The sequence below is a fragment of the Python bivittatus genome, unplaced genomic scaffold, assembly GCF_059951505.1.
Source record: "Python bivittatus isolate LINGU-HERP-01145 unplaced genomic scaffold, Pbiv_v1 ctg000480_np1212, whole genome shotgun sequence".
NCBI lineage: Eukaryota > Metazoa > Chordata > Lepidosauria > Squamata > Pythonidae > Python > Python bivittatus.
In genome coordinates, this window is record NW_028277075.1 from 53,839,222 (window position 1) to 53,864,754 (window position 25,533).

Consider the following 25,533-nt stretch of genomic DNA (forward strand, 5'->3'; position numbering starts at 1 on the left):
TTCCTCCTTAAAAGTAATGTAATGTAGAAAGCACCAGTTCACATTCTCTTTCCCTACCTCCATTCGTTCCATAGATATATGACTTTATAGCTCCACCCTGCACATTCATGATCAGAGGCAAAAATATATGTTACATATAGGCAGGATTTCACTGTACTTTTTATATAGCATCCAACTAACTAAGATGTGTGCTTTGGATCTGCCCCAATAAGGTATTTGTAGTCAGAAGCGACAGAGATTTACATGTTTTCTGGACAGAACCAGAAAGGCGATGATGATTTGCCCATCTAGGACACTCCTGCCTATTTATCCTGTGCTCTAATACTCTCTGCTTTGCAGTCCATAGAATATTAGATGCATAGTTATAACAGAGAACTTGGGAGTGGTCAGAGATTGTAGTTTGCTGACATCTCCAACTTAGAGTTTGATTTATGGCATGCTTGCCAGAAATGTCTAGTCACCAATGAATTATATGGCATCATCTGCAAATCCATGTGCTTATGTTGTCTTCTCAATTGTAATAATTATTCTTTAGTTGGAAGTGGCTGAAGGTCTGCAGCCTTGCCAGCAAGCACAGTAAACACAGTTTTATTTATTATCATTCGGAGCATGTACGTTTTCATTAGTTACCTGCTGCTCTTAAAAGTCTTGTGAAATACTACAGGCTTGGTTTGATTGAAGTTTATTAGTAAGCACAAGGAATGGTCAACACTAGTGACTGCATAGAAGAACTGCCCAAGATTGAACATCAGACCTGCAGACCTGGGATCTGACTGAGATATGGAGAACACCCAGCTTCTGGGGGTCATGGCTTGTTCCTGCTTTCCATTTGTCTTAGTTAAGAAACTGTAGGTACTTCTCAGCATGGAAAGTGTCAGTGATTAGCTCATTTGTCAGTCACTTCTGAAGGAAATCCTGCAGGCCTGCATTTCCCTATCTTTTCTTTGCTAAGACATGTGGAATGGATCTGGCATGTAATAAAACAATGCTTAGGTTGTCAAAAGCATATAATCAAATCCTAGGCTAAAAAGTTTTATTTAAGGTTAGAGATGGCTCTCAAAGGAATTAGATGGAAGAATGAGCTAGGGGTACAGTTTACATTATACAAGTAGATTTCCACTCACACAAATGGAGCTTCCTTTCTTTTTCTCAGTCCTGCACTCCCTTTCTGTACAACTTCCAGATTTGTTTCATAAGATCTTTTAACAATCTAGAGTAGATTTGTTGGCACACAGAGAGTGCAACAAGAATGGGAGACTCCATTTTGCCATAAAAAGGAAGCATGATACTTTATTCTCTATATTATTCTTATGCGAAATTAATTTAAACAGGCATTTCAAATATGTTTTAAACTTTCTCCATATAAATCTAAAATCCTGTTTCTTAGATGGTTTGACCACTGCTTCCAGAAATATCACAAGCTGAGCATGAATACTGTCTGTTTTCCTGGCAACCATTCCAAACTCTGAACTGAATTTTTGACTTAGCTATTATAGTTAAAACAAACAAACAAACAAAAAATCAGAAAATCTATTGGTATATATTTTTTAAGTTTGTTTATTAGTCTTACCCTCTGATTGTTGAACTTAAATGATCAGGCTAATATGACGGCAGCTAAAATGGGACTACTCATCTAAAACATGGAAGTCCCAGAATGTCAGGAGAAACCCTCAAATCCAGACCCCCCAACCCATAGGAAGAGCACGTCCCAAGCTTAGAAGATCATTGTCCTTCATCTTATTCAGTTACCATTAAATGTATTTCCAACCAGGGCTCAACACAATACACTTTTGAAAGTAACTGCACAGGACTCTGTGTGTGTGTGTGTGTGTGTGTGTGTGTGTGTGTAGGATGAAGAGGCGCCATTGTGATAAAAGCTTTGAGCTCCTGCAGAAAGGCTGGATATGCTTTTAATCAATTTCATGCTGCCCTCCCTTTTTTTAGCTTCTCCCCCCCCCCCCCCCCATGCACACACAAACAATATCTGCAGTTAGATAACCCTCCAGGGGAAATTTTGGAAATGTATAATGGTTGCAGTGTGGGAAAGAGAATCATCACCACTTTCCCATTCCATCAATAGATACTTCTGGTGAATGTTCAAAACACTAGGGAGATACTACTTAGCTGTGATGCTAAGAATGGTGAGATAGAAGGGGACAAAGTGAATGGGTGGGTGGATTTCCCATCTCTTCATTTATGATGGAATATCTTAAAGACATAACTTTGGGTTTAATACTTTCCAACATGGATTTAAGTTTGGACAAATTAACATGGACTGAAATAGTGCAAGAAAATTATGCATTATTTCATCTCTCTCTCTTTCTGCATATCTTGGCTAAGAAAGAGCAAAGAATGTTAATTAATATGCTTTCATTTTAGTCATGCCTAAATAAACAGAAAATGAATTTAAGAGTCTCAAGGGCATTTTTTAAAAAGCCATGGTGTGTTTTGTGTAGCTAGCATAGTTTTCCATAAAATGAACATTTCCAAAGGTACAATGTTTATGCAGAAAATTATGTTCACAATGCAGAAAGGCCTACTTGTGCCCTGAAGAATTTTAACATTTTCTTTGAATGACATCCCCAAAGCTACATTACAATGTTTCCTATGTTTAAAATCATCTTACAAGCAGTAGGAGTCTGCACTTGGGAGAAAAGTCAAAATCTACCCTTGGATTTCATTGTTTTGAGGATAATTGAGAATTACTGTTTTCCAGAACGGTTCTATACAACCTTACAACAAATCTTTCCACAGCATTGCAAAATTTGGATACATAGCAGCATTACATTCTACTTTAAACATACACACATTAAATTCTACTTAGACTCACATGTGTCTGTCTGTCTGTCTGTCTACCTAATCATGCATGTACACAAACACAAATATCTTTTAAAATATAATAATGAAATTTGATTGAAGAATATATCCAATATTTGACTATGAAAAATTCTGTTTATGCACAGTTTTTATGTATGTTTTGAGCATGTCCCAAGAGATCTGAACACCAGCTTGGGAAAGACTCCTTAGAATAAATAAAACAGGTTAGGGATCTGGGAGGGGACGGTTCTGATGGAGGAGACTGCAGCTTTACTGGTCCATGCTTTGATTGTTTCTCACCTGTAATTGCCTCCTGGCTGGCATTCCTAATTCCTCTCTTTGCCCTGGCTCTTAGTCCAGAACAGTGTAATTTGGGCTGTTCTGAACCTTCCACACAATTAACAATTACAGTGGTACCTCGGGATACGAATTTAATGCATTCTGTGACTCTGGGCGTATCCCGAGTTGGTCGTAACCCGACGCAAATTTCCCCATAGGGTTCAATGTAAATCCGGTTAATCCATTCCGCCCTCCGAATTTGGTCGCACCCCGAAGCAAATTTTCCCATAAGGTTCAATGTAATTACCGTTAATCCGTTCTGGTATCTGCGGATCACGCATCAGGGGCGGGAGAACGGCCGGGCGCGGCGCGTGGTGGGAAAAAGCCCGGGCGTGGCGCGGCGCGGTGCAGCGGGAGAACAGCCGGGCACAGCGCAGCAGGAGAACGGCTGGGCACGGCAGGAGAACAGCCGGGCGCGGCGCGGCGCAGCAGGACAACGGCCGGGTGCGGCACGGCGCGGCGCAGCGGGAGAACAGCCGGGTGCGGCACGGCGGGAGAACAGCTGGGCACTGCGCAGTGCAGCGGGAAAACGGCCGCGGACCACATGTCAGGGTGGAAAAATGACCGTACCTCAAGGCGGAGTTCACACATCGAGGTAAATTTTTGCGGGCGGAGCTGGTCGTAACCCGAAAAGTTCGTTAGTAGAGGCGTTTGTATCCCAAGGTACCACTGTATTAGTAAACCACAGAGCTACTGGTGCTTGTGTTTAAAGGCCTCATGTATGAAGTAAAGTATCAGTCTGTCCTTATTTTATCTACAGTCCCATTTGCTCTTTAGGTTCCTCTGAGCAGGACTTCTTTCTGTTCTTTGCTCTCAGGTCATGATCTCAGGTTTCCAGGATTTTAGGGACCTGGAATGACTTCTTCCTTCCTTTCATCTCTGTGAAAGTTTGATTAGCTTCAAAAGGGGTGTAAACCTCTTTATTTGATTGGCGGGATACTGCAAGGTTTGGTTTCACATCCTAGAACAGTGTTTCTCAACCTTGGCAACTTTAAGATAAGTGGATTTCAACTTCCAACTTCCCCATTCCCATGCTGGCTGGGGAATTCTGGGAGTTGAAATCCACTCATCTTAAAGTTGCCAAGGTTGAGAAACACTGCCCTAGAAGAATTAAGGTGAAGAATTTCTTTACAGCATCATGACAGCCAACAAGGCATGGGTTTATCATTATGACCCAGGAATATCATCACAAAGCATCATCTGCAAAAAAATCAAAATCCAGGCTTTGGCACAAAAACTCATGGTTTTGGGGAATGCAGATTGTTACTTACATGAATGTCATTGAGTCTGGCACTGCTCAGAGTGGTACACTGCAACACTCATAACTTTGAAACGATTCAACAGAGTTCAGAAGCACAAGGAAATTTTGTGGCAACATGATAATGTTAGGTTTCACACCTCATGAGCCACCAAGCAAGCACTTGTGAAGTTGGATTTCAGTCTTACCCCATCTACCATACAGTCCAGACTTAGCACTATGAGACTTTCACTTTTGCCCAGAATTAAAGTGATACATTTGTAGGAATCTGTTTGACTGTCAGGACATGGTTGAAGAAACAAAGGGTTTAGTCCTTTTGTGATGGCTTTAAGAAGCTTGTCTATCGTTGGCAGAAGTGTGTAGCAAATGGTGGTGATTACATGGAGAAGTAAATATAGGTAACAAAAGAGCTAATTTCTTCTAGAGCTAACCCTAACCTAACCTAATTTCTTCTAGAGCTAACCCTAACCCTAACCCTAACCCTAATTTCCAAGGATTATTTTCTATTTATTAAAATATCCATATTTAAACTAAAGTGATGGAGGTGGAGGCATTACTCCTCATTCAACAACAATAATAGTAATAAGTAGTAGTATTTTCAGCAAATTCTAGTCTCCAAATTAAAGACAAATTCAACCACTCAGAATCAAATGCAATATTTGTAATTAAGTTAAACAATACTTGAAAGTTATGCAGAATCATACAGCCCTAAGTCTACTGTCAATATTATTCCACATGTGACTGAAGGCACCTTATACGGTAGTCTGTGTGTTACATATCCACAGTAAGCCAGGAGGATGAATTCAGCCTTAAAATGACCAATTGAGACTTCACCTATCATGTATGTTGTCAGCGGGAACTCTCAATGCCAAGAGTAGCACTAATAAGTAGATTAATACATCCAGTCTTAAAATAAATTACATTTTGAAAGAGAATTCAGGCAGCAGGAAATGTTTCTCTGTGTGCCTTGAATGCTAGTAAGCCATGGTTCTCCTTTAATCATGACTGAAAAAACAAAAAAACAAACTTAGATGGATTGGGGTTTCTGATTACTTACTGCCAACCATTTTTCAATTTCTGGCTGCCTTGTGCATCTGAGCCCTGGATATTTAGATATTTGCTTTGCAATATATAATGAAATACAATAAAATACAACTCAGGGAAAAAATGGTTTCATTTGTATCTATAAAGACTATTACTGTACTGTTTTTTTCAGTACCTTCCATTAATAATACTGAATATAAACATCCATTCTGATACATTAATAGCTGTTATTTAAAAGCAGGTTATTTATTTATTTATTCAATTTGTAAGGCTGCCCATCTCAAACAAGTGACTCTGGGAAGTAATCAATCATGAAATCAATTAAAAACCAAATTACAATCACAATACTAAAAATCAAATACATACAGCAGCTGAAAAAAATATTACAGTCCATAGATGTTAACATTATCAGGAAATGAGGCCCTTCACATACTCGGGACCCCAGGCCTGGGCACGTAACCAAGTTCTTACGGAAAGCCAACAGAGTCGGGGCCATTCTAATCCCCGGAGGGAGGATGTTTGAGAGGGCAGGCGCTACTGCAGAAAAGACATGCCTCCTGGTCCCTGCCAGACAACATTCCTTGGCTGTGGGACCCAGAGCATGCCCATCCTGCCAGACCAGATTGGATGGATAGAAACAACTTGGAGAAGATGGTCCCTCAGGTAACCCTGTCCCAAACCATGAAGGACTTTAAAGGTGACAACCAGCACCTTGAATTGCACCCAGAAACACACTGACAACCAATGCAGCTCATGAAGCAGTGGTGTTACATGTGCTGAGTAATCGACACCATATACTACCCATGCAGCTGCATTCTGCACCAGCTGAAGCTTCAAAATGCTCTTCAAGGGCAGCCCCCTGTTAGGCGCATTGCAGTAATCCAGATGGGAGGTCACGAGGGTATGAGTGACAGTGAGCAGAGTCTCCTGGTCCAGGAATGGGTGCAACTGGCACACCACCCAAAGGTGTGCAAAGGCCCTCTTAACCACAGTTCACCTGCTCTTCCAGCAGGGGTCATCAGTCCAAGAGGACTCCCAGATTGCACACTGGGTTCATCTGAGGCAGTGCCACCCCATCCAGGACCAAAAGTGGAAAAACCTTGACACCAGAAGGCCCAGTCACCCAAAGCCATTCAGTCTTGCTTGGGTTGAGCCGAAGCCCGTTGCACCCTTTCCAGGCCCCTACAGCCTCCAGGCACTGGGACAGGACATCCACAGCATCACTCATGCAGTCTGGGGTGGAGATATAAAGCTGGGTATCATCAGCATACTGATGATACCTCACCCCAAACTGTCAGATCACCTCACCCAGAAACAAGAAAGTCGGGACTGCAGGCCGGACCTCTCTCCCCCATCAACACTGACTGGAACCGACCCTGAGGAAGGAGGAGAGCCAGCACAATACAGTGTTGCCCACCCCAGTCCATCCATCAATGGAGTCTGTGAATTTGCAGAGTCCCTCTGTTCTCTAACCTGGGAAGGAGGCAAAATGGCTACCTGGGTAAATGGGGGGAGAGGAGCCACAGCCACAAGGACCAAGCCTAAAGCAACACCTTGGCCCATCCTCATGTCCGCCGCAGCCCACTCCCTACCCCCCAAAACCCCTCAATGTCGCCTCTCAAATTGCCTCCATCACCACCACTCAAGCTCACTACGTCTGCACCAGCCAGCTAAAGGGCTCCTCTGTCACTGCTGTTGTGCTCCTCTTCATTGCCATGCAGCTGAACATTGATCAGCATGCAACAGCTGATCAGTGCACCGCAGCTGTTCCATATGTTTATGCAAAAATAAGATAATGTATCTCTTTATAAGATTGGTTCAATATCGCCAGAGAAGTTTTCTGAATTACATCATAACCCATAACCTATAAACCTGTTAAAGTAAAAAGTCTGGCCTTAAAGCTATTTACTTCCATTTATTTTCTAGATTAGCTTTCGTCCAAGTACCTTTAACAAGGTTTTGAGGAGACTTCCATAACCTAATGACTTCAAGATGTGTTAAACTAGTTCTAGAATTCTCAGCTAGCAGTCTAGCATGATGGTAATTCACACCCATGAACATGGACCAAGACAATATGCATCTTTGAGATGAAACACACTGGCTGCTTTTAAAGCCAGGATTTTCTTATCCTTTCTTTTTCCATACTTGACCTTCATACAGAAATTATTTGTGGATAAACTTCATTTCTGTATGCAATGAAATAAGAATCCAAATTTACTTAGCAATGCCCCTATTTTACTTTAGATGGAATACAGCTGACCAGAATAGCAAAATACCAATACCAAAGCAAATCAAAATAAAACAGTACTCAGCTTTTACAATACTCATAGGATTAATCCTCTGCAACAGTGAAGATGACTTGTTTTTGTCATATTCCAAAAAGATATATTGCAGCCAGTTAGATCTAACTGGAGGCTACATGAGAATGAATTTTGGAAGTTTTGGCTTTCAGGAATACAGAATGTAATGACCATAATGCTGCCCATTTAAGATATCCTCAAATTATTAAACAAAACAAACCCATACAAAATACAGATGTACAAAATAAAGCAATTGAATGGTACTCCCTATTTTTCTTCTAACTAAGCAGGCATTGTTGGTGGGGATTAGTTCATTCCAAGGATCCAAGAGATCCTTGGGAAGTGGAACACAACACAATAATGTTGTGTGTCTAAGTGTATGTCTGCCAATGGCTTTGTAGGTCTTGCTTTCTCCAATTATTAGCACTATTCATTCTCTCTGCCTTATCTGCCTGGATTCTAACATTACCAGATTTCTATTACATCTAAGCTATCAATAACACACACACACAACAGCACAGAGAAACTTGCATATATGCCCACTCTCTGCATTCATCTGCCATCTATTGATTTTCTGGCTCTTGTTCTGTTAGGATTGTTCTAAGATGGTCTGGACTGAAAAGCATAACCTATTTTCTGTAGATATTTTAGGGTGTATAGATCAGCAACTTCTTTGAATGTCAGCAAGAGCTGACTGTTGGGACTATAAGTGCTGAAGAAGCCACTTCCTGCTCTCTGTCTTCTCAACACAATTTTTAAAAGCCTATTATAATCCAGTTTAGCATGTTTTTCTAGACTTCACAGTAAAAAGCTATTCTACAGACCATGTATTTATCTGTACCAGTAATGTACAGTACATGTAACAGGTTAAATTATTCATGCCCTTTAAATATACAGTATTTGTGCATTGCTTTATGTATTAAATAAATGCATACTTGATTTATATGCTGTCTCTTCCTAAACATTTTGGTGGCTGACAAGAAAAATAGCATATAGAACAATGAAACATTAAATAGAATACTTTATATCATGTGGCCTCTAAACTAAATCAAAATTTGCTTCCTGGGTCAGTTGCTTCCAGTTATTGAATCCTCTGCCCTGAAGGCCTGCTGGAAAAACATGGTCTTAGCTATGTTCCAAAAAGACAGGAAGGAGCCTCTTTCTTGACCCCCCTCCCCCTTGATTTCTTTGGGAAAAGGATTCAGAACCTGTCCTCTCAGCTTGCATAGAACTCTGGTTCTGATAGTAACAAGGACCTGATCAATAAAGAACTTCATAGAAGATTTATTTATTTATTTAAAATTTGGTCACCGCCCACCTCACCAGCATGTTGAATTAGACTTAGAAGTCTACTAGCAACTAATGCAATTTTACAAAAGCAATGATATTATGCTGTACTAGCATTGACCAGGAGAAGACAGGCAGCTATATTCTAAATTGAATAACCTTCCAGGACAACCCAATGTAGCGTGAACTGCAGTAATCTAAGTACAAGGTAACACTGGCATGTGTTATTGTCACCAGAGCCTATGTTATGATTAGTTGTTTGGAAAATCCATCACAGATCTAATGCCAATATAAAAATAAAATGTATGGATTAGTTTGTGCATCTTGTTAAACTATGGATAGTTTTCACTATGGTTTATTGAACAAATCATAGTATCCAGGATCCCACGTAATATTAAAGCCAGAAACCATCATTAACTGTAATGATTGGATTCAACAGTCATGCTAAGCCAAAGCCAACAAGCCCTATTATGGTTTATTGTCATGTGTGAACCCAGCTTATGTTTCTTCTTTACAACAATCACATGTCAGATTCATCTCCAAGCCATCATATTTATAAAAATCAAATTTTGTATCTAAGAGTGTGACTCAACCCAAAAACTATTAAAAGTAGGATATGGCATACAATATGTTGAAATGAAAACATAATCAAGGTATATGTGTGGTGATATGTCAGATTGATTTTCAGTGATTATAAGTGAATAATAATCAATTCAGCAAGTGTGGTGATGATTATATGATAATGGAATAGAGTAAGACTGGGCATGTGCATTAGATGTAGTTAAACTAAAACAGTGTTGTCCAAACTTGGCCACTTTAAGATGAGTGGACTTCAACTCCCAGAATCCCCCAGCCAGCGTGGCTGGCTGGGGAATTCTGGGAGTTGAAGTCCACTCATCTTAAAGAGGCCAAGTTTGGACAACACTGAACTAAAAGCTAGGGGTATGCAACAGATGCAGATGGCACTGGATTGGAATAATTTGGATTAGGTTTTTATTTCCCTGAGATACATTGGATAATCCAAACTTTTCCATTCCCATTCTGGGCCTTCTCAAAAAGATAAAGAAAAAGAAACATAAACTACCAGTGTGGCAGCTGCAATACAAACAGGGAAAACCTTTTGCTCTTCACATAAAATACTGTAAGGAGGGAGAATATTTGATTTAGTGAGTGTCAGTTTTCTCTCAGATCAAATTGATCTCTTCAATCAGACAACCATTCATTGGCTAAATTGGATTATTTTCAGGAGGGTCAAGATACCGTGGGGAAACTTCTTGTGAAGTCTGTCAAGATACTTTGGCACCACAAGCTTACTATTGCTGTCAATTTCATTGTATTGACTCCCACAGCAAGATACTTAGGTACGCTGTACTTTTAAAAGTAAAATTTTAAATGAGCATAGCTCAGAAAGTTTCTACCAATTTCTTTAAAGTTTCAGAAGCTTCATTCCCACATAAAAGTTTTTCTCAGGGTTTCGTCCCATGTTGCTGAAAATAATTTTTTTAAAAAAGGTATATTTCTCCCATATTAGACAATAGGAGGAATGAAGACTCAATTTAAATTCCAAATCTCATTCTGGATTTGAGCAGGTTGGATCAGTCTGTTTCTGGACCAACCCTATATTGGATCATATTGTTTTGTTGATCATGCCTCCAACTCAGATTAGATAGTCTGCACCCATCTCTTCTTCCGAAGAAATTCCTCCGACACTATTAATCAAAGGACATGACTTGAGCAAGTTTCCCAGATGCAATGCCTTCCCTGTGGTAGAACATCAGAGGATAAAATCTGTTTTGTATCTTAAAGGATAAATTATTAAACAGCATCATAGCAAACCCTTGAGATACATGAATTTATATCAGAACTTTGAAAACATAATGCTTTATATAAAAAATGTATCCGGCAGATAGAACCTGATGCAGCATAAAGACAGCTTGAACCCTAATTGTGAATGACATAAAAATGCTGCATGGGCTCATGAACCTTTTTCACGTCAGTTATGCCAAAAGTGAGGGCTTGGGTAGTAAAGGATGGAATATATTACAGTGTTGTACTATAAGTCCTTGTAGGCATCATCATGGACTGTTTACAGCTTAGGGATTTTTTTCTGTCATGATTACTGCTATTGGAAAACTGTCTTCCAAGTTCATGAGACTGTTGTCATACTTTAAGTGTTTATCTCAGTTGTGAATATTGATAAAATACAAGGGCTGATGCTGCTTCTTCTCAGGAACATTGAAGTGATGTCCATTTCCTAAATTTCAGGAAATGTAGAACTGAAACAATAGGTGGTTTTTTTTCTCTCTACAATCAGAAAATCGCATAGAAGGTTGCAATTAAATTAGTTTATATTACAGTCCTAGATCAATGAACAACTGAGTGTGTAATAAGTATACTTGGCAGAATTGGATTTCGTATCATTTTTGTGTAGAAAGTGAATTTCTCTGATCCTAACATGGGTAGTCCAAAAACTGCAGCTACTAAATCTCCATTTTAGCTTTCTCAAAAATCAACAAATATAAACAATTCAGTGGGGTTCCACTACTAGCAAGATGAGAAATGATTTTCCCCCTTATCCAGCAATTATTTGTTTAACCCTAGATCAATGTTTCTCAACTTCAGCAACTTTAAGATGTGTACACTTCAATTCCCAGAATTCCCTAGCCAGCATGGAGAAAGAGTTGCTGAGCTGAGATACTAGATTGTGGGATGAAAAAAATTCTCTCATCAGTTGATAATCCCAGGCACATGGTTCAGTAAAAGAAAATAAGTAGTAGTCTGCTTATTTAAATTTAATAACTTTTATCATTCTGATTGTAGATTGACTCCTTTGCTCAGGAGTTTCCATGTTGCAGCTCGATATGTCCCTTCAAGGTTTAGGTTCCTGCAAGTTTTTTTAAAAATTCTTATTAATATTATTTCATTTTCCTTTCTTAATTTTGGGATTTTATTTGAACTTTTAAAAATGCATAAGAATTTTATGGAAGAGTATTTTAATTTTTTTCTTTTGAATTTTTAAAATTAAATGTGCCTCGATTTATTGAATATAATATTTGTTTCTTTTCTTTGGCTAATGAGCATATTGAGGCTTTTTTAAAGTTACATATAGTTTTTATATATTTTTTAATAAACATTTTAAAAGAAAAAAGCACACATAAAAAAGAGACAAAACACACTTCCATGCATAATGAATAAACAAGAAATCTATGAACATTGTTAAACTGAATAAAATTGAATATGTTAGATAAGAATTTTTAGTATGATATTAGCCTCATTTTACATAGCTAAAATTCTTATGTTGTTTTAAAAACTACAGGTTATTATCAAAAATTAGTATACAAGTATTAACAATAATCAATGCAGTGTAAAATGTGAAACAAAATAGAAAGTTACAGTATTTTGCATCCACTCAGTAAAATATCTATCTTTAACTTTATGATAAGAGAAACCCAAATTTTGGATGTAGTACAAGCCCATGTATGAAATTGTAGTCCAAAAATGGTTTCCACTATGAATTAAATTCTGGGGCAGTTTTGCTTTTCAAATATGACATTATTTTAGATATTGAGGAATATTCCCACAACTTAATTTGAAGTTCTTCTACAGAAGGAATTGTACATAATTTCCAGTGAGAAGCAGGAAGTATCCTTGCAGTGATAAACTCATTGTACTTTGTGGGGATGTAAAGTTCACTGTGATTTAAAAGAAAAATGGAAGATTGCAAAGGAAGTTCAACTTCTAGAATTTGTTTAATTCTGTTGTAAATCATTTTCCAAAACTGTTAAGTTCTATACCATTGCCACCAAATATAGAAGAATGATCCAACTTGACTGTTATGTTTCCAGCATATTTAGAAAATGAACTGTTGGTTTTAGCAATCGGTATTGGAGTAATATACCACTGATGAAATATCTTACACTAGTTTTTTCTAAGTATAATATTCACTGAAAAATTAATGTTTTTTTACACTGAAATTCCCATTGTTGTATATCAATTATTCGGTCTGAATTTTTCATCCATTTGATCATACAGTCTTTAACTTGTTCAGTTTCTGAGTCATATTTCATCAACAAGTCATAAATAAGGCCGAGCAAGATTTTGAAATTCAGTCAAATGTCTAAATATTCTCTTTGTTTTTGCAGTTCTTTTAAAATTATACTACTTAATTAAGATATTGGAACCAGGCAGGTGGATATTTATGTCATTTTTATTGCTTCATGGAACGTCTGAGACCTGAAATCTCCATCTAAAAGGAGAAGGAGATTTTCTGAATTGAATAATCTAAAACCTGAAGTGGCCTTCTTGCAAGAAACTCACATTTTTCCTGAAGATTTCTTTTTTTAGGAGATGGATTGGTCAGATATATATTAGTGATTATTCAAAATTTGTTAGGGGAGTAGTAATTTTAACAGGTCTTCAAAAATATTTGATCCTTAAAGAGTTTTTTAATTTTGTTGATAAGAAGTTTGGACATGTAGATAGCTTTGATTAATTACTATGGTTCTACTAAAGACAGTCCAGAAGGTTTACATAGATGCTTTGCTCATCTTTTTTCTTTAAAGGCAGATCATCCTTTAGAGTCACTTGACAACTGGAGCAGTATTTGAGCCTAGTAAAGGATAGGATGGGATAGGATAGGATGGGATAGGATAGGATAGGATAGGATAGGATAGGATAGGATAGGATAGGATAGGATAGGATAGGATAGGATAGGATAGGATAGGATAGGATAGGATAGGATAATGGCTGGTGATTTTAGATCAGCTCTCTTTCAAGCAAATTTCACCACACACATTGAAAGCACTCCAAGCCAATTATTTGGAATTTAATTTAGTAGACATATAGCTGTATCTGACTTCCTCAAAATAAGAATATATATAGTATTCTAGGTTCTGCTGTTATATCAGACCATGCCCCCATTATGCTCTTCATTGTTTCTGGTTTGAGTGGTTCAAGATGGTAACTAAATATCCCACAATGAAAAGATTTACACTTCGTTAACCAATTAAAACAAGATTTGGAAGTATTTTTTGACATTGGTAGATAGTCAGCAAACTCACTGATCCTTTCAGGTCACTGATCCTTTTAAAGGTTATAGGATTTGAGGTCTGATTATTGCATATGCTTTATGGAAGAGGACAAAATTTCAGTGCAATAATTTGGAAGAAATAGGTTAAGGAGCTTCTAAGTGCCTATGTGAGAAATGCTATTCAGGAACTTTATAAAGTTTTTATATCTGGTGAATTGAAACTGGATCATTTCTTTGAATGCTTTAGATACTGAATACCTACTAAATCATATAAAACAGTATTATTGGGAACAAGAGGAAAAACTTTATAAAACACTGGCTTCTAGGCTGAAAGAAAAGTAGCAATAAAATATTATTCCTATGTTTCAATGATTCTCAGGGCAAAGTACATGATTCAGAGTTAATAAATAACCTTTTTTATTTTATATTTGATTCTGTAGTGCTGATTCCATGGACTCTGATTATTTTTTTTGCATAAGATTAATCTTTTGAAGATCTCACAAGATCTAATTGCTAATTTGGTGGCTCTGTTATTGCTACAAGAATTAATATATAGTATTAAATTCATGAAAACAGAGAAGGTCTTTAGTTCAGATCGTTTTCTTGTAGAATGGTATAAGTTTTAGATGGATTTTTTTGCTCCTATAATGTAGAGGTACATAATCAAGCTTTTTGGAATGAAGTTTTCTCTTCCTCTTTTTATGAAACTTATACAGCTGTAATATTAAAGCTAGGGAAAGGTTTCATAGACAGTGCAAGCTATTGTCTGATTCCTTTGTTAAATGTAGATGCTAAAATTTTGACAGCAACTTTTGCACAAAGCTTGTAAAGTATCTTACCTTCAGTAATTTATTCTATACAATCTGGCTGTCAGGTTCTTGGCCTCTGCCTAAACCAGAAGTAATTTTTTTCCCAGCATGATTCTCACAGTCTCTTTAGCAATCATTTATTTTTAAAAATGGGGTTAGGTTACAATAATGCAACTGAAATTCTTCCCAATGTATAATCAATATATCTCAACATACATTAAGGTAGGGTCATTCTCTCTCTCTTTCTCTCTCTCTCTCTCTCGTACTTGTTTTATATCAAAAGGAAACTGGCAGGTGGTTTCACTAACAATGAAGAAACTACTCATCTCCTAAAGTCTTAGTAGTCTGGGAACTGACCATTACACTGGCTTTATAAAAAGGCAACAAGCATTGGATAATATGAAACTGTTGATCTGTTTTTTAAAAAAATATAGTTGGAGACATGTGAACTGGAAGTAGTGGCTTAATTAGAAATGGGGGGGGGAAATTTTGATACGTTGTGTGTTAAATTTCTGGAAAGTCTTGATAAAAATGTATTTCTTCTGACTGTTATTAGATGGATTAAAATATGGCATTTAAATACCCCAGAATTATTACAAAAGAGATTATTTATTCAGCCATCAAGAATGTCCTTTATCTCATATTTAATTTGGTTTTGAAACTAGGCCTGTTGTATTAGACAGTCAAAGGATATTTTCCATATAAAGGTGGCTAGAGGAAACACAGATTGTTACTATATGTAGATGGTATTTTGGATCTTATTGATAACTATTAAGGTTCTTTACCAAAGTTTATGGATATTATTTGGCAGTTTGTTAAATTGTCAAGTTATTCAGTTGACTGGAATGAATCTAATGTATTTGCAAACTGGATCTAAAGTAAGCAAAATTTTGAGGATCTTGGAATAATTGTTCCATAAAATATTTTTGTTGATATACATATATCAAACTGTTTAAAAGAGACCAATACTAACATGAATAAATGGTTGAGAATTCTCTTGAATTTGGGGGGAATTTTTTTTAAGAAATGCATTATTAATTGCAAAATTATTAATTTAATAATTCATAAAAATAAAATTCATATTTAGGCAAACTTGTTCCAAAGGCTTTTTCCACATCCAACATGATCACAACTGCTGCTTCTATTTTTCAATGAATGCATATCTAAAATACTGATTAATATTTGTCTAATATTAATGAAGGCTTCTTGCTCTTTTGCAAAGCTAGATAATGCAGGAGGAGCGATCAAAGGGAATATCATCTGTAGTCTACATGCCAAGGTTGTTGTCAAAATGCTGGACATCGGCATTTAGAGAGGATATTGGGTGGTAGCTTGCACAATTAGCAGTACCTTTACCGGTTTCAAAACCACAATTATAGAAGCCTCATTAAATGGGGGTAGGAAAACTTTCCAAAAAAGGTATCCATCTCCAACGACATAAGAGCAAAAAACATATACATATCTTAATATAGTCATCAGGGCTGGGAGCTTTTTCTGGCTTAAGGAAACCTGAATAAATAATGGTATAGCTATGTAGGTAAGTGACTTGATTATGACAAATCTTTAGAAAAACTCTATTTAAAAATGATTAATTTGTTCCCCAGGAATCTTTGACTTGGTATTATACAACTGAGTATAAAAATAAAAAGAATTACCCATTGGTAAGATGAGAGACATTATATACTTTGCCCTGAGCATCTTTAATAATAAAATTAATATTACTTTGTTGTTGCTGTTTCAATCAAGAGGTCAATAATTTACCAGATTTTTCTCCTTGCTTCCAATATTTTTACTTTATAAGATTCAGTGAATATTCTGTTTCACATGTATCAATGGAATTTAAGTTCTAAGTTAACAAATGTAAAAGCTTTATATATTTCTAGTGCAGGGTATTTTGCCTATGTACTGGAAAGTTCACATGCAAGCTGTGTGACTTTAGAAAATATGCATTTGAATTGAGTGATTAAGAATGTCACAACAGGGTGCAACCCATCACACTGCTCTGTTGCCACCTCCCTAATGCCTCCTTAATTCAAACACGTATTTTCCTGAGCCAACATAGCTACAGTGCAAGGGCAAGAAAAGCTGTAGATTTCTCAGTAGGAGCTGAAGTTTCAGTCCAAATACTGTACCAGTCTGTTGTGAGAATACAATACAGAATGTCCCTGTCCTCAGAGGCAAACTGGTTCATCTTCCACAAAAAAAGCGAAAATGAAAAAATATTAGGTATGGAAGCAAACATTTTTTTAACTTCAGCTGATCCCATAGTAACTTTCTGCAGTCTCTGTGACAAGAACAACAACAAACCTTCACCCTAGAGTCCAAAGACAGACAAAAATCCTCCTTTGTCTTGCATCCAAATGAGCTTCCAGGGAAGAATGGTGGACTGAAGACAGCTTTGTGAAAAGCGGAGTCGACGTTTGCGACCTCTCTGAACAAAGAGAGGATACAAGATCGCCCAAGCTGTGCTCCATATGGTTGTTTCTCATGAGGAGACTGAAAAGCAGAGGTCTCCAGTGGGTGGGAGAACCAGGAGCCAAGGGAATTTGCCATCCTTGTTCCAGCCACAAAGAGAGCCTTTTCAAAGGACACTAAGTTCGCACTTCCCTTGCTAACCACTTTTGGAAATTGCCTCTTAACTGCTTTAAAGAACTTAGACCCCTTCAAAATGACAAGGCTGAAACACTGGGTGAGTGCCTTCAATCCTTAATATAAGAAAGTAAAGATGTATCTGTATAATCTTTAAGAATTTAAAATAAACAGCAAAAAGCAAGACAAGGTTTTGGCTATATAAAGTTTTAAACAGATTAAGGGCTCAGAAAACATTGGAATATTGGATTTTGAATATTAAGACTTTGAAACTAATTTTAAAGAATAAATGCATTTTAGTGGGAAAGAAAAATTGTATTTGATAATGGAGACATAACAAGAAAGTAACTTATAATGGTGTTTAGATATATTTTGAGGAACTGCAGGATTTTGAATCTATAATGTCAGCTATGTTGTGTGTTCCCAGAAGAGGATGTTATAGAAAAAGATATGCAACAAAGTCTACCCAAGACCAACATGAACGAGAATTTAAATAAGAATTTGTCACCAGATCTGCGTCTCTGTGTGTGTGTGTGTGTGTGTGTGTGTGTACATATGTATGTATGTGAGGCTTTAAAATTAAGAAGGAAATAAAAATGACAATCCCAGAGAACAATTGGAACAATTTCTTTTTGCTGGACTTACAAAAGAGGCTGTTTAAAGTATTGAAGAAATTTGAAACAAGGATCAACAATCATTTAAATGGATTAAAGAGCAGGATTGTTTTTCATAAAAAGGAACATCAAGTTGGTTTATTTGACCAGGGTTAAAATGGAGCATGTTGTTATTTTGGGTGGTTCTTTTCGGATTTGCTGATATCTGGACTGGAAAAGTGTTGTTATATTGGATTTGCTTATAGTTAACGGTTTAAGCCTTTTTCCCTTCAGTTATTTTATGTACAGACAGTCCCCTACTTATGAACAGGTTACGTTCCAAGAGGCTGTTCATAAGTCCATTTTGTTTGTAAGTCCAACTAAGTAAAAAGTTTAAAAAAAGAGGAGGAGGCAGGGCAGCGGTGTGGGCAGAGGAGCCCTATCTTCTGCTGCTAAAGCGTCACCAGGTGAGGCAGGAGAGAGGGTGGTAGTGGAAGAGAGGGGGGCGAAGGATGAGCCAGTGAGGCATGGCACACTCCATTGCTGGGCAAGGCAGGAGACCTCCACTCCCTCTCCCCTGTCCTCTGCCAATGCCCCCTCTCTTGCCTCACCCGGCAACAGAGTGCACCATGTAAATTAACCCTTTCTGGGAACTCCAACTCCAATACAAACCTCAAATGCAAACAGAAGGCAGGAGAAGGCAGGAAAAAGTTAGCTTGTGGCACACTAACTTCCAGGTCCATCTTGTTCATATCGGTGCAAGTTCGCAACATGAAAGTTTGCAAGTAGGGGACTGTCTTTATCCTAATCTGATAGCATTTAAATTGGCTTTTTATCTAATAGCTTTTTTTCTTAAAGTAAAGGATATTTGTGAGCTTGTTCTATTTAAAGGAGAAATTGTTCCTTTTTGTCATGTTAAACTTTAATCTTTTGTTTATACTTAGGATACCAGGACCACTTTATGCCTTCTAAATGTGGATTTGCTTACAGCTAAGAGTTGAGGTGTTGAATGCTATGTTTTATTTATGTTAATTAATGCTACTATTTTAGGGCTCTCTTTGGACTTTTTGCTTTGACCTGGATTGGAGAAAACATTACTTACTGGATTTGTCTATAGTTAAGACATGAGTTATGGGATGAAGAGTTTTATATTTGTTAATTAAGAGGAGGTGAAGAGATTGTGAAATTGTTTATACTTGTCATAATGATGGTGGGAAATTGCTTTCTTAAGGGTTTTTATTTATCTTTTTATTTTTTCTTTCTTTTTGGCTTTTTTGCATCTTTTTTGCATCTTTTTTTTCCTTTACTTTTTTAGTTTGTATTATCTTTTACCATTGTAATTAAAACTTTTAATAAAAGTATTATTAAAAACCAAATGAGATCCATTAAATAGCTTATGTTTCTGAACCATCTGTAGAAGCAAATCTAGAAAAATTATCTCCCTGGCATTCCATTTCAGAGATTCTGCTTGAAATGCAAGATGTGATTTTGTAATGCACTAGTGTTGTACAAAACCTATTTCCATTTATCAGTTTACTTTATTTTGAGTTTGCTGTTCTTAACACTGAGATCATAGATATTAATCATGTAGGGATAGGGAAGTATGAAAAACAATCTTGATATGATTTTACTGAATGACAAAGCAAATGCAATATACAGTTAAAGCAGGGATTCTTAATCTTGGGAGTCCCTGGGTAGATATCAGAGGGCCTGTGAACTTGGATGGGAGAAAAATTACAATTTTATTTTCACTCATCTCTATCTGAAATTTAGTTCATCTTATTGATTTATTGGATTGATATCAATAAGAAGCATATATATTACTATATTGCATATTTGCTATTTCTTAATATTTTGATAACTGAGTATAATTGGTTTTCTTTGTAATACAATCTATTGGTATGTATTTTATTTTATGCATTTAAATATGCTTTTCTGGGAAAGCGTCTGTAGGTTTCACTAGACTTTCAGCAGGGTCCATGGCACAAAAACCTCTGAGTTAAAGAATTAAGCAGTCTGAAGATGATCTTAAAATTTTAGAAACTTCTGTCAACTTAGAAATGTTGAGAACAAGGAGCAACAATGCTGCCTTGCCCCGAGCTATAACAGGTCTTCATCACTATTCTATATTAAAGGGAAATATATTAAATTACTTGTACACACACACACACACACCCCTATAATTCCTTACCACATTGCATTTACTTGTTTTGCTGTCTGCAAAAGTCACCACCATTTCCTAAGGGAGGGAAACTATCAAGCCACCTTTCACCTTGAATGACCTGAAGTGGGACAAGACAAGTTTCTGTAATCTGGGAAAAATATCACCTACAGCCAACAGCACCTCAAAACCCAAACAAATTTTGCTGTAGTTTCAAGTATCTATAATCAACCAAAACTAAATTGGCTCAACTACTAACCAGGCTGTGGCATTACAAGGCTGCTGAGCCTATCCAGGAGCAGCACAAATGTCATATATGAAAATACTCTAATTCTGGGCATCTAAGGCAATGTTTTTATGCAGATTATATTCCCTGCAAAACTCTCAGTGGTACTTTCAAGCAATGTTTATTCCTGATCTATTGTGTCTTTGATTCTGGGACCTTTTTGACATGTGAATGGGGCTATAAAAGTGAGGATATGATCTGTGTTAGTACTACAATGGTAGTACTACAATTCCACAGCTTTTGCTGCAGGGTAATGTTACAACTCTCGATATGTGTTGGCTCTCCCCCATAGGAAATTCTTGTTTGCAAGAAATATAGGTATATCTAGTACAGGAGGCAATGGTTTGTTTCATTTTAATGCAATAAAATTGCATTGAATAGGAGTGAATTGGAATGCCTGACAAAGTTCCATTTTCTTCTCGCTTTGAGAATGGCCATATAATGTATTGGTCTTCAAGGGTTTGATTTCAGTTTGTTCCTGATACGTTCATAGAAAATTACTGGCTGATGGTAGTGCAGTATGAATGTTTTAGCTGTTCCTATGCTTGGTAATGAGGGCAAGACTGGACCCATTTAGAATGAATTAAGTGGTGTTGATTCTAGCATAAAGTGACAATCTGTGAGTCTACATATACCTGATACAGTTTTGATTTAGCAAATTGTCACATAAAGTTTCCCATTCTATTTTCCTTTGCCTATTTTCTTCTCATGTAGGTTGTATCAGTTATGTTAGCAGGAATATGTTGAGTTCCCAAAACAATTATATCATATTACCTGAAGATTATAGAAACTAATGCAATTAGAGCAAATGTTGTGATTTTTCAATTATATAGTCCATATGAATCACAGCTTAGGAAATTTCTCATATTTTTGGAGAAAGTAGATCTGAGCTCTGGAATTTACCTATGCAAATATTTAACAGTCAGACCAAGCAATCTATTTATATTCAGCAAGGGTACCCTATTTTTTGGGAATGAAGGCCCCACTGAATGATGTCATAAGGGCACTACAAAAAGCAGGGCATAAACACTTAATTTAATTTAATTTAATTTTTATTTTAAAATTGAACTAATTAAACTATATGTTCTCTATGTATTTAATTATTTTTCCTTCAATTCAGGGGCAACTTTTGGAGGATAAAGGATACACACACACACACACTTAACATTTGTATACATAGATTTTAGCAGGGATGTTTTGAAAAAAAAATAAAATAAGGAAAACACTTTGAAAGCATTATAAAAATATCAAGGTGAAGATAAAAGCTCAGTTAAATTTCAAATGCTCAAATGTTTTTCATGCCTCAGTTAAGTTTTTTGCTGGGCATTTTAAAAATTTGCCCATAGTATTTCTTATGACAAGTCTGATACATTTAAAAGTATATATAAAATTGTGGGTGGGATTGCAGCCTGTAGTATCATACAAATGTGATTTTTTTCATGCAAGGAAGAGAAGACAATTGAGTTCTGGGAATGAGAATATATTCATGTAATTGGGAAAAAGACTTAATATGAATATAATTGAAGTGATACCTTTTAAAATATGAGTGTGCAGTATTTCTTACAATACTGTTATTATGTATCAATAGTGATTAGTAATTTAAATCATGGAGAATATCTATGTGGTTGCTAAGAGTCAACAATGACTTGATTGCACATAATCAATCAAAAACAATCAGTGTTTTGGAATATGTTTTCATGTGATACTCATTATCTATATAAAAAAATGTAAGATTCTAATATAAACTCATTTAATAGGGAGCACACCTGTGGGAAAACGCTAGGAAGGAAAAAAAAACATTGAACTTAGTGAGTCCTGCTTCTTATTAAATATGCATACGCAGTGAGTTCTAGGCATGATGACAGTAGTCAAAGCACTTGCTGTGGTGCTCACATTCTGCCCTGAGTTTCTCAGTGGGATACTGGAGAAAGGGGAGAATCTAATCCATGAGGAGAGGCTCTCAATTGCACTAGAGAGACTCATTGGAGCATCTTCCCAACAGCAAACAATTGATGACTTGCAGCTCTTATCTAGAGTGGAGCCCTTCAGGAACTGTTGTTCTTTCTCCCCAAAGAAAGAAGGATAAGGCTTTGGGGATTTAGGGCTAGCTTATAGGTGGTGAGGATCAAGTGGAGGTGAGGTACAAGCTCTAATTCAAGTCAGGCCCAATGCAAAGGAAACTGAATTCTTAACTATTAATTAGTATTAATTATTATTAGCTATTCTTATTAGCCCCAAACCCTTTTTCAGCTTGACTTCTCAAAATAATTTATTCAAGGGTGTTATCTAGCCTTTTTAGTTTTTGCAAACAAGTTGTTTAAAATGTTAATTTGATTACATTTAACAGCCAGGGTGGGGGATGCAGTTTTCGAAAGACAGGTCCAAGGGAACAGAATGGGACAGCAACATTTCCAGCCCCCAGTCAACCCTAACACCAGTGGCCCCTAGGGATTCAGTGAGACAGAAGCATATATTCCCACTTTGCATGAAATGAAATGAAATGAAATGAAATGAAATGAAATGAGGATGGGGTATTTATTGTGAAGGAGTCACATCGGTGTCACCACTTCTGTCAGTAAGTTCTAGTCACTGCCTTACAAAACACTTGGCATATAAAAAAAAGGTCATGTTTGCAAAAAAAGTGGCTAAGCTAGAATTGTTTTATCTGAAGAGCTACTATTTTTGTTACTGGAAGGCATATATGCTTCCTATAATTATATATATATACTATGATATTCTAGTTTAGACTTCATTCTGCTGTCATACAGCACCAATTAGCTGACCTAGGTTAGAGCTGAACAAAGCTGAACAGGACTGGACCAGGGGAATAGGAATGTGCAGCACTTCAAATTCAGTTCAGAAAATGAGCTTTGGATTGCATAGGAATTTCAAATCTAAACTCTTTCTAAAGCAGCCAGGTATGGTGGTTATTCCGCGAAGAAGATGAGGTAGCTTACCTAGGGATCTCCCTTCAATTTATCCCTACAGTAACAACCTTGTAAGGTAGGTTGGGCTGAGAGGGAGTGACTATCCCAAAAACATCTGGTGAATTTTCATGGATGAGAATGGACTTGAACCTATGTGTCTCTTTGGCCCTAGTACAACACCTTATCCCAGTGTTGTCCAAACTTGGCCACTTTAAGATGAGTGGACTTCAACTCCCAGAATTCTGGGAGTTGAAGTCCACTCATCTTAAAGTGGCCAAGTTTGGACAAAACTGCCTTATCCAGTACATTACACTGGCTCTCTTTTTCATTTTGGGATCTTGTGGCAACTGTAGAGGGCAGGATATGATGCAGCTGCTTTAAAGGGTTGCAGACAGGTGCTATGGCTTCCCTTTATTGGAATTGAGTTCAAAGTGCTCCCTAATCCTACTGATTAGTATTTGGATGGATACCACTTGGAAATTGCAGGGGTATAGGCTAGACTAGAAGATTGAGAATAACATTCTGGAAGAAGACCAAGGAAAAGTGCTTCCATAGGGTTGCCAAGAAAAAAAGCATAGATATGTCTATATAGTTATATGGAGATAAGCTTTACTCACAGGAGACTTTCTGAGCAGTGTGAACATATTGATATTCCTCTGGAAGAAAGAAGAATACTCCCCAAATCATATTCCTTTATCCAGACAAATTGAATCTGAATGTCTTAATCCACTGGCTCTGTTCTCCTTTAAATAAGGTGAATGTTGTGTTGACTTGGAAGTCTCAGTGACTAGTCAATTAAGTTTGCTTTTCATGACACTGCACATTTTAATCACTGGGTGTGCTTCATGCCTCAAATCCATTTTTGGGGTAGTTGTTATATGCAATGAGTATGTTTATATGAATATTCAGCAGGCTAAATTTACTCAATATGTGTTGGTTATTGGACTAAGCATCACCTCCAGACATCTGGTGTAAGTTTTATCAGTGATGTTCATGGAGATCATGTACATGTGTACACCCAGTATTGGACTTCCTGCAGCGATATTTGAGAAATCATGCTGTTTAATGGCTTAATGGAGTTAAGCTAAGTTAAGTTGACACAAAGTTTAGAGAAAACTAGAGTACCAAACTGGGGAAAGCTTGTTAATATGCACAATTTTTACAATTTATGTTTGAGAGATTAGAATTGCATATTACATTATGTCAATAGGAATGATGTGTACATGCCCATAATGCACAGTCAGGAATTATCATGTACATGATCAAGTGGCCCACTTGAGCAATTGTTTCTTCACTACAGTATTTACTTTTGGAACTCAAGTAAGTAATAAACAGAGGAATTTTCTTCCAAATTCCAAGCTTTGATCAACAATATGAGTAATACTTTTCATCATACTTATGTACACAGGGTCTGGTCTACCATCATGTCCATGATGTTTTACCAACCTGAGTTTGCAAATGAATCAAAGAGGGTGAAGATGTTAAGTTTGTTATGATTTATCAAAGAAGTACAGTTCAGACACTAAATGTAGTTCAAATCTGATTGAGACCAATATCCAAAATTCCACCAAATAGGACAGTCTTCACTTCCTTTTTAAAAACTAGCTCAGGGTTTAATAGTGAATTTAGATCCTATTAACTCCTTGTTTATGCATGCCACTAGCTTTTTAAAGGAGGCAGATTGAGCAGAGTCAGTCAATCATTTTTATTTCAGTCATTGACCAACAAAGATTGAGCACATTTATTTAATATGCTAAATAAAATGGATTTTATTGAGAATAAGGGAATCAAGCAACTTTCAGGATCTTATTTTTTTGTCCCTTTATGTTTCATAAAATCAGCTCCAAATTGTGATAATATATAGACACAGGGTGGTCCATAGGAAGGTTAGTAGTATTGAATTGGTGGGTGCAGCCAGGTGATTAAAGTCCCATCTCCTTTTAATATGCACCATACACATCTCACACATATAAAAAAGGGGTAGGGCTTGGATTGTTCTGGGTGCCCCCACCATTTTGACACTGTTAATCCTTCCCTGTGGATGCCCATTTATAGATATTGGAAGCATGATAGATGTTGCTAACCACCTTTGTC

The 25,533-nt window shown here is 36.9% G+C and overlaps 1 protein-coding gene across 7 annotated transcripts in view; it reads left to right on the forward strand.

The window, feature by feature from the left end:
* The window catches only part of GALNT18 (polypeptide N-acetylgalactosaminyltransferase 18), a 327,346-nt gene that overhangs the window by 206,631 nt on the left and 95,182 nt on the right, over positions 1 to 25,533 (forward strand). The window lies entirely within an intron of this gene.